Here is a 6,000-nt window from a genome sequence, read left to right on the forward strand (position 1 = left end):
CATGTGACCTCAGAAAGACCAACCAGATGCTTGGACTACAGTCTAATTTTAAAGAATATTCTGCTATAAACCCATAGCATCCAGCCCCTCCTAAAGTAATAAGATAAATAAAATTGGTTAATTGATTGTAAATAGTGTGGCATTAAAGAAAGGGTAAAGCGAGTAACAATTCAAAGGCTGAGTCTTCTTCCAAAATGCAGATCACCTGAAATTCTGAGACATTTCAAACTTTACAAAATGCTATCCTTTGGGTTGGTTAGTTCACTTTTCCTAGCATGGTCATCATTGCAGCTTTTATCTCTCTAATGAGAAATTGGAGAAAAATTCTAAAGACTGAAAAACCAGCGCAGACTGGATCTGAAAGTGTAAATGTCTTCGTACAAATTTTTCTCCATTACTGAAAAAAAAACCTTAAAGCAGCTTATGTTCTACAGTAAATGGGGTTTGGGGTATGATTTTTATATGTGAAGAATTAAGTGGAATCAATAGAACTGCAGAAAAGTAGGTTTGGAAAAGAGACTGGTCAAAATAGGTGACCCCTGGGTAACTGTCCCTACATATCACAAGGTTGGATATCACAATGAATCATACCTGAGTCTCACCCATGTCTTATTTAGCTGAGACTCTGGACTTAGACCTTTGAGTTGATGACATGTGAGAAGGTCATGAATTCTGGGGGTCCAAGGGCAGAATGCTATGGTCTGAATGTTTGTGTCCCCCAAAATCTTACATATTATTATGTCTGGAGAAACTACTAAAATAATAATATGAAAAAGGTATAATTTAAAAGTTTATAGAAGAGACAGTGGAGACTCCAGGAAGGCAGCAGTTTACCAGAACTGAAGAGCAGAAAATACAGGCCTCCTGAGGAGTGATGTCAGCATCATGGTGGAGTGAGCTTTCCCTATAGACTCTACCCCACTAAGATACAATAAAAGGGACATTCATATACCAACAGAGGACATTCACATATCACAAAAGATGTTTGAAAGAACCACACAGCCTTACATATGAAGGTGCAGGTGCTAGAACACCCAGAGGAAGTGGAAGGAGCTAAGAAGAACTCCTCTCCATCCCCAACGGCAGCGACTCTAGGTCCATGCAGCTCTCAGAGAGGGGGGAGGAGTGGCCCTCCACTGGAAAACCATCACTCTCCAATTTCTCTCACAGCCCATGGGAAACTCCCATATGGAGGGAACTGAACTGTTGTGGGGGTGTCTTCATCAAGCTAGCACCCCAGGGGAGCAGATGGAGGGGGAAGAACGAGAAGCCCCCAGGATCGGGCAGGTGAAAGAAACAGCCCCATCCCCCTACCCAGCAGTCCAGCACAGCTGGTCGGCCAGAGCACCCATGGATCACGACAGGCTCAGAATACACAGCTCTTGACCCCCATCCAGTGGTGGCAGGTGGAAGTTGCAACCAGATTATCAGTATGAGGAAAAAGAAACCCATGCCCTCAAATAGTATGCAAAAGTATGTTAAATCTCCAGACCAGAAGGAAAATGAAAAACACCCAGAAATCAGTCCTGAAGGCACAGAAACTTATAACCTAAACAATAGAGAATTCAAAATAGCTATCACAAAAAAAGCTTAATGAATTACAATAAAATACAGATAGATAATTCAATGAAATCAGGACCTTCTTAACAAAAGAGATTGAAACTATACAGAAAAACCAATCAGAAATGTTGAAGATGAAAAACACAATGGAGGAGATAAAGAAAAATCTGGAATCTTTAAAGAACAGAGCTGACAATATGGAGGAAAGAATTAGCACTATAGAGGATAGGAATGCAGAAATGCTCCAGATGGAGGAGGAGAGAGAACTAAGACTAAAAAGAAATGAAGAAATTCTCTGAGAAATATCTGACTCAATTAGGAAATGCAACATAAGGATTATAGGTATTCCAGAGGGACAAGAGAGGGAAAAAGGAGCAGAGAGTTTGTTCAAAGAAATGATAGCTGAGAACTTCCCAAACCTGGGGAAGGAGCTGGAAATACAAGTGAATGAAGGCACTAGATCTCCTAAATATATCAACATAAAAAGACCCTCTCCAAGGCATATAGTAGTAAAGCTGGCAAAAGTCAATGACAAAGAAAAAATATTAAGGGCAGCAAGACAAAAAAAATAATAATAACGTACAAAGGAATTCCTATCAGGCTTTCAGCAGATTTTTCGGCAGAAACTTTACACCTAGGAGAGAGTGGAATGATACATTCAAAATTCTGAAAGACAAAAGCTTTCAGCCAAGAATACTCTATCCAGCGAAAATATCCTTCAGATATGATAGCGAAATAATAACTATCCCAGATAAACAAAAGCTGAAGGAGTTCATTGCCACAAGACCCCCACTACAAGAAATGCTTGAGAAGACCCTCATAGCTGGAAAAAAAGAAGAGAAAGGGATACAAAGCTTTGAGCAAGGATAAAAATAGGTAGACAAAATCAGAAAAAAATGCAGCTCTCTATCAGAATAGGTTACCAAACAATTATAACATCAAAGATTAAGAGAAGGAAAACACCAAAAATAAATATAACCTCATCACTTTAACCACCAACTCACAACACAAGATGGCATAAGTTGTGACAATAGTAACTTACAAGGGGAAGAGGAAGGGGATGGAATCAACTTAGTCTAAGGAAATAAGAGACCATCAGAAAATGGACTATCTCATCTACGAGATTTTTTATACAAACCTCAAACTAAGCACTAACAAATAATCAGAACAGAGACACATATGATAAATAAAGAGAAAATTAAGAAAACCAACATACAGAACTACCAAACTGAACTGGTAGTCTGAAACACATGGAATGAGAAACAAAGGAAATGCAGAAGAACTAGAGAATGAGTGATAAAATAGCAAGACTAAGCCCTCATATATCAATAACCACTCTAAATGTAAATGGATTGGATTGAATTCTCCAATCAAAAGGCACAGAGTGGCAGGGTGGATTAAGAAACAAGATCCAACACTATGCTGCCTCCAGGAAAAACATCTCAGCTCTAAAGACAAACAAAGGCTCAGAGTGAAAGGATGGAAGACAATACTCTAAGCTAATGGCAAACAAAAGAAAGCAAGTGTTGCCATATTTATATCAGACAAAGTAGACTTCAAGATAAAACAGGTTATGAGAGACAAAGAGGGGCAATATACAATGATAAAAGGGACAGTCCACCAAGAAGACATATCACTTATAAATATATATGCATGCAACACAGGAGCACCAAAGTACATAAAGCAATATTAACAAACCTAAAAGGAGATATTAACAACAACACAATAATAGTTGGGGATCTTAAAACCCCACTTACATCAATGGATAGATCACTCAGACAGAAAGTCAATAAGGAAATAGTGGACTTAAACAAAAAACTAGACAAGATGGACTTAATAGATATAGAGAGAGCACTCCATCCAAACACAGCAGATTACACATTCTTCTCAAGCGTGCATGGAACATTCTCAAGGATAGACCATATGTTGGGAAACAAGGTAAGCCTCTATAAATCTAAGAAGATTGAAATCATAACAAGCATCTTTTCTGACCACAATGCTATGAAACTAGAAATCAACTACAAGAAAAAAACTTGGAAAGTGACAAAGATGTGGAGACTAAACAACATGCTACTGAACAACCAATTGATCATTGAAGGAATTAAAGGAGAAATAAAAAAAATATCTGGAGACAAATCAAAATGAAAATACACCATACCAACTCATATGGGATGCAGCAAGAGCAGTCCTGAGAGGGAAACTCATAGCAACAGAGGCCCACCTTAACAAACAAGAAAAATCCCAAATAAGCAATCTTAACAGAATTAGAACAGAATTAGAAAAAGAAGAACAAACAAAGCCCAAAGTCAGCAGAAGGATGGAAATAATAAAAATTAGAGCAGAAATAAATGAAATTGAAACCAAAAAAAAAAAACAGTAGAAAGGATCAATGAAACAAAGAGTTGGTTCTTTGAGAAGATAAACAAAATTAACAAACGCTTAGCCAGACTCACTACAAAAAAAAGAGAGAATGCTCAAATAAATAAAATTAGAAATGAAAAAGGAGAAATTACAATGGATACCAAAGAAATACAAAGGATTATAAGAGAATACTATGAAAAACTATATGCCAACAAATTGGACAATCTAAAAGAAATGGATAGGGCCGGCCCCGTGGCTTAGCGGTTAAGTGCACACGCTCCGCTGCTGGTGGCCTGGGTTCGGATCCCGGGCATGCACGGACGCACTGCTTCTCTGGCCATGCTGAGGCCGCGTCCCACATACAGCAACTAGAAGGATGTGCAGCTATGACATACAACAATCTACAGGGGCTTTGGAGGGAAAAAATAAACAAATAAAATCTTTAAAAAAAATAAATAAATAAAAGAAATGGATAAATTCTTAGACTCATACAACCTCCTAAAACTGAATCAAGAAGAAACAGACAATATGAATATCACAAGTAAAAAGATTTAAACAGTAATCAAAAACCTCCCAAAAAATAAAAGTCCGGGACCAGATGGCTTCTCTGGAGAATTTTACCAAACATTCAAAGAAGATTTAATACCTATCCTTCTCAAAATATTCCAAAAAATAGAGGAAGATGAAACACTTCCCAACACATTCTATGAGGCCAACATCACCCTGATACCAAAGCCAGCCATGGACAATACAAAGAAGGAAAATTATAGGCCAATATTGCTGATGAACATAGATGCAAAAATCCTCAACAAAATATTGGCAAACTGAATACAGCAATATGTTAAAAAAGATCATACACCATGACCAAGTGGGATTTAGACCAGAGACACAGGGATGGCTCAACATCAATCAATCAACATGATACACCACATTAACAAAATGAGGAACAAAAACCACATGATCATCTCAATAGATGCAGAGAAGGCATTTGACGAGATCCAACATCCATTTACCATAAAAACTCTCAACAAAATGGGTATAGCAGGAAAGTACCTCAACATAATAAAGGCCATATATGACAAACCCACAGGCAACATCATACTCGATGGGGAAAAACTGAAAGCCATTCCTCTGAGAAGAGGAATAAGACAAGGGTGCCCACTCTTGCCACTCTTATTTAACACAGTACTGGAGGTTTTCGCCAGAACAATCAGGCAAGAAAAAGGAATAAAAGGAATGCAAATAGGCAACAAAGAAGTGAAACTCTCGCTGTTTGCAGACGACATGATTTTATATATAGAAAACCCTAAAGAATCCATCAGAAAACTACTAGAAATAACCAACAACTACAGCAAAGTGGCAGGGTACAAAATAAACTTACAAAAATCAGTTGCATTTCTATACTCTAATAACAAACTAACAGAAAGACAACTCAAGAAAACAATCCCATTTACAATTGCAACAAAAAGAATAAAATATCTAGGAATAAATTAACCAAGGAAGTGAAAGACCTATACAATGAAAACTATAAGACCTTATTTAAAGAAATTGATGATGACATAAAGAAATGGAAAGATATCCCATGCACATGGATTGGAAGAATAAACATAGCTAAAATGTCCATACTACCTAAAGCAATCTACAGATTCAATACAATCCCAAATAGAATCCCAATGACATTCTTCATGGAAATAGAACACAGAATACTAAAATTCATATAGGGCAACAAAGGACCCCAAATAGCTAAAGCAATCCTGAGAAAAAAGATCAAAGCTGGAGGCATCACAATCCCTGACTTCAAAATACATTACAAAGCTGTAATAGTTAAAACAGCATGGGGGCCGGCCCCATGGCTTAGTGGTTAAGTGCACGCGCTCCGCTACTGGCAGCCCAGGTTCGGATCCCGGGTGCGCACCGACGCACTGCTTCTCCGGCCATGCTGAGGCCGCATCCCACATACAGCAACTAGAAGGATGTGCAACTATGACATACAACTATCTACTGGGGCTTTGGGGGAAAAAAAAGGAGGAGGATTGGCAATAGATGTTAGCTCAGAGCCGGTCTTCCTCAGCAAAAAGA

Source organism: Diceros bicornis, chromosome 14 (genome assembly GCF_020826845.1).
Source record: "Diceros bicornis minor isolate mBicDic1 chromosome 14, mDicBic1.mat.cur, whole genome shotgun sequence".
Classification (NCBI taxonomy): Eukaryota; Metazoa; Chordata; class Mammalia; order Perissodactyla; family Rhinocerotidae; genus Diceros; species Diceros bicornis.